General features: G+C 35.8%; 1 pseudogene; it reads right to left on the bottom strand.

The window, feature by feature from the left end:
* Positions 1–3,613: 3,613 nt before the first annotated feature.
* Positions 3,614–11,093, bottom strand: LOC129640035 (dynein light chain 1, cytoplasmic-like; annotated as a pseudogene).
* Positions 11,094–12,091: the final 998 nt, after the last annotated feature.

Genomic DNA, 12,091 nt, shown 5'->3' with positions numbered 1-12,091 from the left:
GTAGCAATTGCTTTTATAATCATCTGACCTCCTCTTTCTACCCCCTGCTATTCACTTCATGTAAAGGATTCACATTCACAATAGTCCTCTAATTTTTGGCTTTGAGAGAAATGGTATGCCCATCATGAATGAAAAATATACTATTTTGTTAGAATTAGTATCTTGGGGAACTGGCCAAGTTCCAATTTGCTACCTAAAAATGACCGAGTCAACTGTGTTCTTCCTCACTTCTTGTTAAATCTGCTGAGCTGTGTGTCAGCCTGGTGGTCTGCCTGTCATATTTTTCTTTAAGTGTGACTTTGTTCTTGAGGAGAGTGAAAGTACAGGAAGTTGATTCATGATATTTAGGGATTCTTGACGTTACAAAGTACTGAGTCTCCCAGTTCAATGGAATAGTGGATTGCCCCATCAAATCTATTCTATTAATTTTGTTTAACTGAAAAAAATGTTAGTTCATCTATGTATTATTTACTTTAGCACTTCCAGCATGCCAAGCACTTGCCTAAGTCTAAGGCAGAGAGCATACCTTCCCAGAGCTTACAGGACAGGAGTTTTTACTCTAAGTCAAATATTGGAATCATCTGGGGACTTAAAAATGTACTTAAGTCTGAGTTTCACTCTTAGAGATTCTGATTTAATATCAATTTTTAAAAGCTCTGCAGATGATTCTAATATTTAACCAAGGATGAGATCCATAGGTATAGGGCAGCAGTTGTCATCCTATGATCCCAAACCAACAGCATCAACACCAGTATTACCTAGGAACTTGTTAGAAATGCACATCATTAGACCACACTCTTATCTTACTAAATCAAAAACTCTAGGAGTGAGGCCCAACAATCTGAGTTTTAACAAGCCCTATAGGTCAGTGATCTGCAAGCTTTTCCTATTAAAGGTCATATTGTACATAATTTTGGAGAAGGAAATGGCAACCCACTCCAGTACTCTTGCCTGGAGAATCCCATGGACAGAGGAGCCTGGTAGGCTACAGTCCATGGGGTCGCAAAGAGTCAGACATGACTGAGCGACTTCACTTTCACTTTTCACTTTCATGCATTGGAGAAGGAAATGGCAACCCACTCCAGTGTTCTTGCCTGGAGAATCCCAGGGACAGGGGAGCCTGGTGGGCTGCCCTCTATGGGGTCGCACAGAGTCAGATATGACTGAAGCGACTTAGCAGCAGCAGCAGCAGTACCTAATTTAGGTTTGTGAACCATAGGTTCCTGTTGCAAAAACTCAGCTCTGCCATTATTGCACTAAAGCAACCATAGACAATATATAAAAAGATGACTATGGCTGTACTCCAATAAAGCTTTATTTACAGAACAGGGAGTTGGGCTGGATTTGGTCCTTGAACAATCATTTGTTGACCCCAGCTCTAGATGATTCTGATACATAGTCAAAAATGTTACCAGATATGATAGATTATTTTTTAAGGAAGTAAAGTGTGTCCAGACAGTGGAATAGAAGACACTTAGCTGGGTGAGAAAAAGATTCAAATAAAAAGTATCAGCTAGTAAGAGTTAGATAAAAGGCAAGGATAGAGTATTCTTGGCAGAGGGAGCTTTCATGCCACATTTCCTGAATATGTATCCTCTATCCATTAGGACTTGCCTTCTTATTGTCTTACTGATCTGTCAGGGATACCTATGTCTCTATGGATTTTTATGACACTTCTCCTTCTTAGAATGTCTTTTCTTTTCTTCGTATCCACTTTAGTCTTACCTATTCTTCAAGGTTCAGTTCAGATTGTAAAGGAAATTTAAAATGCCCTTCCTGTCTCCATATATGTGAGATGTCAGACTGACTCCAGTTGCTCATGAGAAGGCAATGCAAAACCCTTAGGTCAAAGAGCAAGAGAGCTGCTGAAATAAACTGCAAATTTGCAGGTCATATTGGAAGGAGTCAAAGACTTTAGGTGAAATTGATGGATAAATATTTAGTATTCAAAGACTTTAAGCAAATAACAAGAAATTTAAATTGCTACAAGAAGGAGGCATTCCAGATAACAAACTACATGGGATGAGATGAATGTTGCACACAGAAAAGAGAAACCAGACTAGACTAAAGTAGGCTAATAAACACTTTAAACCATTATAAAGATTATTAGCTCTTCCTTAGTGAAGAAAAATGAAGGCTGATAAACACTTTATGGAGGTTGATATTTTACCATTCAAAGTAAATGCTTTTACTTTTCAGTATAGATAGTGAACTAATATTTTCAGTAAATATTTTTATTATCCCAAAGTATTAAAAATATTTAATTTCTACATTGAAATACCTTTTACATACTTTCAAATCAATACACCTACACTGGGCAGAACTTACTTGACTATTTAGACTTGATTGCTTAGATTAGGCAAAATTAGAGAAGTAGTCTCCCTTATAGGATTCTGTCTCATTGAGGCTTACTTTGTTTTGAGTATGCTACAAGTTACACAAAAGCATGGAAAAGACAGATAGGGTGAATGAGAGTGAGCAAAAGAGAGAGAGGGAAGTGTGTTTATAAGGTTAATTAAAAAAATATTTTGCCTATTATACAGAGTGAAGTAAGCCAGAAAGAAAAACACCAATACAGTATACTAACGCATATATATGGAATTTAGAAAGATGGTAACAATAACCCTGTGTATGAGACAGCAAAAGAGACACTGATGTATAGAACAGTCTTATGGACTCTGTGAGAGAGGGAGAGGGTGGGAAGATTTGGGAGAATGACATTGAAACATGTAAAATATCATGTATGAAACGAGTTGCCAGTCCAGGTTCGATGCACGATACTGGATGCTTGGGGCTGGTGCACTGGGATGACCCAGAGGGATGGAATGGGGAGGGAGGAGGGAGGAGGGTTCAGGATGGGGAACACATGTATACCTGTGGCGGATTCATTTTGATATTTGGCAAAACTAATACAATTATGTAAAGTTTAAAAATAAAATAAAATTAAAAAAATAAATAAACAAAGTAAAAAAAAATATTTTGATAGAAGCCATAAGAAAGTGATAGGAGTCATGTTATGGTTGGAACTAGAAAATGTTAGACTTTATATTGTCTGCTAATTTGTTTAGAATTTATCCTGACAAATATGGTGAGACTTTTATATTTAAACATTCAAGGGGAGTGATATGATTAATCTTATATTTTACAAAGAAACTCTAAAAATTATGTGGAGAAATAAACTGGAGAGAGGTAATCATGGACATGGAGAAGATAGTAAATTCCATTTTGGGTATGTTGTATTGAGGTAGCTCTGAAACATAGGTAATTTTCCCTCACCATCCCGAAACTTCCTGCATCAGTTTGTTAACTGGAGTCTTTTATTAAACTACTCACCTAATGAACTGAAAATTAACTATTAATAATCACATATGCATTAGAAAAAACAAATATTAAAGCAAAAAGGAATTTTACTGAACTCAAATAAAATTGAACCTCTTCATTTTATAAATAAGAGTTATAACTATAAGAATTTTTTTTCACATTTCTCCAACAGATTTATTTCTTTAAAGGAATGGATTTTGAAGAGAGAAAACATGTTGCAGAGAGGTATGGAATATAAAATAAATACAAATGTAAGATGTTTTGCTAATTGCTTTATAACCACAACAAACTAGTACAGAGAATGCCCTGTACAAAACACAGTAAAGGTTCAAAGATGCAGGTGTTCCCTTAGGCAAGGCTGAAGACTTCAGTGTCTGGTATTTGGAATTTAGTATGCAGTCCTTGTTTTTGGATGGATCACTGGGTGTGTAGCACAGTCCATGCTTTTAACCAGATTTGAACAGGAGAATGGCCACTCGGTCCAGGTAGAAGTAGATGAAGTGTTCGGTTTCATGTGTCACATAACTACCAAAGTTCCTCCCCAAGGTGCAGTGCCAGGTGGGGCTGTACTTCTTGTCAAACTCCTTCTTGATATGGGCCACAATGTCCTTCTCTGTATTATATTTCTCCAATGCCCGAGTAGCACACTCCACAGAGTCCTGTTGCATCTCCTCCGATATATCAGCATTCTAGATTCCGGCCTTTCCGTCACACACAGTTACCAAGGAGCAGGGGCTGGCTGACTGCAACAGTCTTCTGGGGGAAAGGCTAGCAAGATTCACGCCTGTGTAGAGAGACAGTTGCTACCGAAGCCGTGGCACATCTATAAGAAATTTTATGTAAGCTTCATGGTAATTGCAAAGAGAAACACTTGTGGTAGAAAAGCTAAAACAGAAATAAATCAAAGCCTACTGCTAAAAATGGCAACCCATTCTCAGTATTCTTGCCTGGAAAATTCCATGGACAGAGGAACCTGACAGGCTACAGTTTGTGGGGCTGCAAAGAGTCGGACTCAACTGAACGACTAACACACACTGCTATAAAAATCGCTAAATCAGAAATGAAGACCCCGAGAGATGAAGGCAAAAAAGGAATAATAAAACAGACAGAAACAACTACCAAAAAGGTAATGGTAAATCATTACTTATCAGTAATTACCTTAAATGTAAATGTATTAAATTGCCAATGAAATGACAAAGTGACTGGATGGATACAGTGCATGATCCAACTAAAATGCTGCCTACAAGAGACTCACATTATCGTTAAGGATGCATATAGGCTGAAAATAAAGGGATGGTAAAAGATAATCTTTGCAATAATAATTAAAATAGATCAGGGGTGCTAAGAGTTGCTTAGTCACTTCGGTTGTGTCTGACTCTTAGTGATCCCATGAACTGTAGCCCACCAGGTTCCTCTGTCCATGCAATTCTCTAGGCAAGAATACTGGAATGGGTAGCCATTTCCTTCTCCAGGGAATCTTCTTGATCCAGGGATCGAACTCAGATCTCTTGCATTGCAAGCAGATTCTTTACCATCTACACAACCATAGAAGCTGCCATGATCAGGGGTAACTATACTCAAATCAGACAAAATAATCATTGCATTAAAAGTTGTCCTAAGAGACAAAGAAGGTCACATACAATGGCAAGGAGGTCAATATGTTAAAAGGATATAGCACTTGTACATATATAGCACAATGTCATAAAACCTAAATATATAAAGCAAATATTAACAAAACTGAATAGAAAAATAGCAATGCAATAATAGTTGGGGACTTTAATACACCACATTTATCAATTAGCAGATCAGACAGATGAGTAATATGTAAAAAAAAGACTTGAACAACAATATAAACCAAAAAAACAGAGGAAATATACACAGAACATTCTACACAACAGAAGCGGAATATGCATTCTTCTCAAGCGCATAAGGGATATTCTACAGGATAGATCACGTTAGGTCACCAAACAAAATTGGAATCATATTGAATATCTTTTCCAATCACAATGGAATGAAACTAGGTATCAATAACAGGAGAAAAATTGAAAAGTTCATAAATATGTGAAAATTTAAGAACACTCTCCTGAACAGAAAATAGTTAAAAAAAAAAAAGTCAAAAGGAAAATAACAGCATTTTGAGACAAATGCAAATGGAAACACACTGTACCAAAATTTAAGGATTCATTTAAAGCACTTCTAAGAGAGAATTTTATAGGATAAAAAACTATATTAATAAAAAAGAAATATCTCAAAAAATTCAACCTTATACCTCAAGGAACTAGAAAAAGAAAGTATTTTTCCTTTTGAATATATTTTTTATTATAACACCCTACTTTTATGTATGTATGTGTGTGCTTGTGTGTGTGTAGCAAGAGGTATGTAGACATACATTACAAATACACTATTTTATACAGAAAACATCATATGTAATAGTTAGTCAAAGTTAGATTCTAAAAATAGCTGGGTAATTCTCCTGTATTAACCAAAACTGAGTCAACAGAAAAAAAAAACCTCTCTGGTGTATTTTTATGGTTAAACTTTTCATGATTGGTCCAATTGGACTGAATTTTGCATCAAAGGTAAACATTTATTGTATGAATTTCAGATTGTGTGGATTTTTGTGTGGATAATTGAATATTATCCAGTCTATTTAACTAGCATTAGCCATTAATCAACCATTGGATATTGGCTGTAATATTTGTACATATTTCCATGCAATCATCACATTGATAAGTTTATAAACATCATGGAACATTTGAGAAGCTCTGATTATACATGTATTCCCCCAATTTAAAGTAAACACTTTAAAAATTTTTGTCAAAATACTTTTAAAAATTAAATTTACCACTATAGATAAGTAATTCTACAGAATTATAAGGAGTTTAGATTTGTTCAAGCTATCTTCAGATGGGTTGTGTGTCTACTAATGAATCTTTGAAACTGGATATAATATGAGTTGATTATTCAAAATCAGTATTTAGAAAAAGAATCTTTGGATTCAAGGTAGAAGAAAATGAATTCTAAAACACTTGTGGTATAAGGTAGGAGGTTGAGAAAAGCAATAGAAAAAAAAAAATAAACTGAAGTATGTGTGTAGGTGTTCCTGAAATGAATAAGCATTGTCCAGGCTGACATTTCCTTAGTATAGTGTCTTATTTAACTGATGGCTTTTCTATTAGAAGGACTTATAATATCTAAACTTTGTGTATGTTAATTCTAGGAAAGTGGCATGTTCTATCTACACTTATTATTTTGCCTCTAAGGATTATTTTTATTTTATCTTTTATTTTGGGGTATAATTGATTTACAATTTTGTGTTAGTTTCAAATGTACAGAGAAGTGAATCTGTTATACAAATTAATATATCCACTCTTTTTAGATTCTTTTCACATATTGGTCATTATAGAGTATTGACTGGAGTTCTTTGTGCTACACAGAAGGCCCTTATTAGTTATCTATGTTATTGTATATATAGTAGTATGTATGTGTCAATTCCAATTTATCCCTCCACCCTTTACCTGTCAGTAACAAGTTTATTTTCCACACCAGCAACTCTTTTGGTTTTGTGAAAGTGTTAGTCACTCAGTCATGTCTGACTCTTTGTGACCTCATGGACGATAGCCCACCAGGTAGATAAGTCCATTTGTAGCCTCTTTTTAGATTCCACTATAAGCAATATCATATATTTGTCTTCCTCAGTCTGACTGTCTTTACTCAGTATAAGAATCTCTAGGTTCAACCATGTTGCTAAAAATAGCATGCATTTTTCCTTTTTCTGGCTGAGTAATATTCCATTATGTATATCTACCAATCTTCATTATCCCTTTCTATGTTGATGAATATTTTGGTTGCTCCATTCCTGGCTATTGTGAGTAGTGCTTCAGTGAACATTCAGTTGCATGCATTTTTCAAATTATTGTTTTCTCTAAATATATGCCCAGGAGTGGGATGGCTAGATCATATTGTAACTCTGTTTTCAGTTTTATTAAGGAAGCTCCATACTGTTCTTCATAGTGTCTGTACCAGTTTGCATTGCAGCCAACAGTGTAGGAGGGTTACATTTTCTCCACCTTCTTTCCAGCATTTATGGTTTATAGATTTTTTTGATAATGGCCATTCTGACCAGTGTGAGGTGATACAACATTGTAGTTTTGCATTTCCCTAAAAATCAGTGATGTTGAGAATCTTTTCATGTATATCTTCTTTGAAGAAATGTTTATTTAGATCTTCCACGCATTTTTTGATTGCATTGTTTGCCTTTTTTTATATTGAGCTGCATGAGCTATTTGTGCATTTTGGAGATTAATCCCTTGTGGTTTGCTTCACTTGAAGTATTTTCTTTAACATGGAGAGTTTTCTTTTCATTTCTAAATGGTTTTCTTTGTTGTGCAAAAGCTTTTGTTTAATTAGCTTTCATTTGTTTATTTTTGTTTTTATTTTCATTATTCTAGAAGGATGATGAAAAAAAGAGCTTGATGCAATTTATATTAGGAAGTGTTCTCCCTGTGTTTTCCTCTAATAGTTTTATAGTATCCAGCCTTACATTTAAATCTTTAATACATTTGAATTTGACTTTGTGTATGGTGTTAGGGTGTGTTCTAATTTCATTCTTTTAGATAGAGCTACGCAGCTTTCCTAGCACCACTTATTGAAAAGACTGTTTTTTCCTCCACTGTATATTCCTGCCTACTTTACCACAGATTATGTGACCATAAATTCATGGGTTAATCTGTGGATTTTCTGTCCTGGTTCATTGATCTGTATTCCTGTTTTGTTCTAATACCATACTGTTTTGATGACTGTATCATTTGTAGTATAGTCTGAAGTCAGGAAACCTTATTCCTCCAGCTCTGTTTTTCTTTCCCAAGATGGATTTGACTATTCAAGGTCTTTTTTGTCTCCACAAAAATTTTAAGATATTTTGTCCTTGTTCTTTGAAAAATGCCATTGGTAAGAGGACAAGGATTTCACTGAATCTGTAGATTGCCTTGGGTAGTATAATCGTTTTGACAATAGTGATTCTTCCAACCCAAGAACATGGTATATCTTTTCATCTGTCTGTGTCATCTTTGACTTCTTTCATCAGTGTCTTATAATTTTTAGAGTTCGGGTCTTTTACTTCCTTCAGTAGGCTTAGTACTAGATATTTTATATTTTTGATGCAATGGTAAATAGGATTGTTTTTTAATTTTTCTTTTTATCTTTTATTGCTAGTGTATAGAAATGCAACAGCTTTCTGTGTATTAATTTCATATCATACAACTTTACTAAGTTCATTGGTGACCTCTAGTAATTTTCTGGTAGCATCTTTAGGATTTTCTACATATACTATTATGTCATCTGCAAACAATGACACTTTTACTTCTTTTCCAATTTGGATTCCTTTTATTTAATTTTCTTCTTTGATACCCATGGCCAGGACTTCCAAAACTATGTTGAATAAAAGTGAGAAGATTGGACATCCTTGTCTTGTTTCTGATGTTAGAGGACATGCTTTCAGCTTTTCGCCATTGAATATGTTTGTTGCAGGTTTGTCATATATGGCCTTTATTATGTTGGTGTAAGTTCCCTTTAAGCCCACTTTCTGTAGAGTTTTTATCATAAATGGATTTTGAACTTTGTCAAATATTCTTTTATATATATTGAGATAATCATATGGCTTTTATTCTTCAGTCTGTTAATTGTTGTGTATTACATTGATTCGTTTGCATATATTGAAATAGTCTTGCAACACTGGGATGAATCTCACTTGATTAGGATATATGATCTTTTTAATGTGTTGTTGGTTACAGGTTCCTAGTATTCTGTTGAGGAGTTTAACATCTATGTTCATTGGTGATATTGGCCTATAATTTTCTTTTCTTGTGATATCTATCTGATTTGGGTGTCATGATTCCTCTGCAATTTTTGGGAAGAGTTTCAGAAGCTCTTCTCTAAATGTTTGAAAGAATTTGCTTGTGAATTCATCTAGTCTTGGATTTCTGTTTCTTAGAAAGTTTTTAATCATGGTTTCAATTTTAGTTCTTAAGACTTGTCTGTTCATATTTTCTATTCTTGGTTCAGTATTTGAAGGATGTATCTTTCTAAGAAATTGTCCATTTCTTCTCGGTTGTCCATTATATTGGCATGTAGTTGCTTGTGGGAATTTCTTACAATCATTTGTATTTCTATGGTGTTAGTTCTAACTTCTCCTTTATCATTTCATATTTTATTGATTTGAGTCCTCTTTCTTTTTATCTTGGTGACTTTGGCTAATGGTTTATCAATTATGTTTATCTTTTCAGAGAACTACCTTTTAGTATCATTTGTCTTTGCTATTGTTTTATTCATCTCTTTCATTTATATTTGCCCTAATATTTGATTTTTTTCCCTCATACTAACAATGGGTTTTGTTTGTTCTTCAGGTGTAAGAATAGGTTGTTTATTTGAGATTTTTTCCTGTCTCCTGAGATAAGATTTTGTTGCTATAAGCTTCCCTTTTAGAGCTGCTTTTGTTGTGTCCCATAGCTTTTGGATTATCATGCTTTCATTTTGCTTATCTCTAGGTATTTTTTACTTTTTCTTTGGTTTCTTCAGTGGTTTATTGATTATTAATAACATTGTTTAGTCTCCATGTGTTCATGTTCTTTAAAGTTTTTTTTCCCCTGTAATTTCTTTCTATATCTTTGTGGTCAGAAGATGCTTTATATGATTTCAATTTTCTTAAATTTACCAAAACTTGATTTGTGGCCCAAGATATGATCTATCCTTAAGAATGCTCCATGTGCACTTGAGAAGAAAGTGTATTCTGCTCCTTTCAGTTGGAATGTCTCACAAATATCAATTAAATATATCCATTCTAATATGTCATTTAAAGCTTGTGTTTCCTTATTAATTTTATGTATGGATGATCTACTCACTGGAGAATGTGGAGTGTTGAATTCCTCTACTATTGTGTTCCTGTCAATTTCCCCTTTTATGGCTGTTAGCACTTGCCTTATATGTTGCAGGGCCCCTATTTTGGGTGCATATGTATTTACAATTGTTATGTCTTCTTGATTTGACCTCTTGATCATAATGTAGTGTTCTTCTTGTCTCTTGTAACAATCTTTCTTTTAAAGTCTATTTTGTCTGATAGAATGTTGCTACTCCAGCTTTCTTTAAATTTTCATTTGAATGGAATATCTTTTTTCCATCTCTTCAGTCTGTATGTGTCCCTAGGTTTGAGATGGTTGTCTGGTAGAAAGCATATATACAGGTCTTGTTTTCATATCTATTCAACCAGTCTGTGTCTTTTGGTAGAATCATTTAGTCTATTTACATTTTATTTTAATTTATTTATTTTTGGTTGAAAGATAATTGCTTTACAGTGTTGTCTTAGTTTCTACCAAACATCAACATGAATCAGCCCTAGGGTTACTTATGTCCCCTTCCACCTGAATATCCCTCCCACCTCCCTATCCATCCCACCGCTAATCTATTTACATTTAATGTAATTTATATATATGTTCCTATTGCCATTTTCTTAATTGTTTTTGGTTTGCTTTTGTAGTTCTTTTTCTTCTCTTCTGTTTCCTGCTTAGAGACGTTCCTTTAGTATTTATTGTAAAACTGGTTTGGAGGTGTTGGATTCTCTCAGCTTTTGCATGTCTATAAAGCGGTTGAGAGTGCCAGGCTTCGACGGCACAGGAACGGCCGAGAGCAGGTACCCTGCATCCGAGGTCAGGGGGGCGGCCGAGAGGAGTTACCCCGCGTCCGACGTCAGGGGTGGCAGCCAGAAGGAGCTGCCCCATGCCCCCATGCCCGAGGCCAGGGGCGGCAGCTGGGAGGACCAACCCCACATCCAAGGAGCCCTGGCTGCGTGGGCACAGGAGGGCCTAGAGGAGCTATCCCACATTGAAGGTCAGGAAGGGAGGCGGTGAGGAGATACCCCTCGTCCAAGGTAAGGAGCAGGGGATGTGCTTTGCTGGAGTAGCCGTGAAGAGATACCCCATGCCCAAGGTAAGAGAAACCCAAGGAAGACAGTAGGTGTTGCAAGAGGGCATCAGAGGGCAGACACACTGAAACCATACTCACAGAAAACTAGTCAGTCTAATCACACTAGGACCACAGCCTTGTCTAACTCAATGAAAGTAAGCCATGCCCATGGGGCAACCCAAGATGGGTGGATCATGGTGGAGAGATCTGACAGAATGTGGTCCACTGGAGAAGGGAATGGCAAACCACTTCAGTATTCTTGCCCTGAGAACCCCATAAACAGTATGAAAAGGCAAAATGATAGGATACTGAAGGAGGAACTCCCCAGGTCAGTAGGTGCCCAATATGCTACTGGAGATCAGTGGAGAAATAACTCCAGAAAGAATGAAGGGATGGAGCCAAAGCAAAAAGAATACCCATCTGTGGATGTGACTGGTGATAGAAGCAAGGTCCGATGCTGTAAAGAGCAATATTGCATAGGAACTTGGAATGTCAGGTCCATGAATCAAGGCAAATTGGAAGTGGTCAAACAAGAGATGGCAAGTGTGAACATCGACATTCTAGGAATCAGCGAACTAAGATGGACTGGAATGGGTGAATTTAACTCAGATGACCATTATATCTACTACTGCAGGCAGGAATCCCTCAGAAGAAATGGAGTAGTCATCATGGTCAACAAAAGAGTCCAAAATGCAGTACTTGGATGCAATCTCAAAAACGACAGAATGATCTCTGTTCATTTCCAAGGCAAACCATTCAACATCACAGTAATCCAAGTCTATGCCCCAACCAGTAACGCTGAAGAAGCTGAAGT

The sequence above is a fragment of the Bubalus kerabau genome, chromosome X (assembly GCF_029407905.1).
Source record: "Bubalus kerabau isolate K-KA32 ecotype Philippines breed swamp buffalo chromosome X, PCC_UOA_SB_1v2, whole genome shotgun sequence".
In the NCBI taxonomy this organism is placed as follows: domain Eukaryota; kingdom Metazoa; phylum Chordata; class Mammalia; order Artiodactyla; family Bovidae; genus Bubalus; species Bubalus kerabau.
The sequence above is the reverse complement of the archived record's forward strand: the minus strand, read 5'-3'. Positions and strand labels throughout refer to the sequence as shown.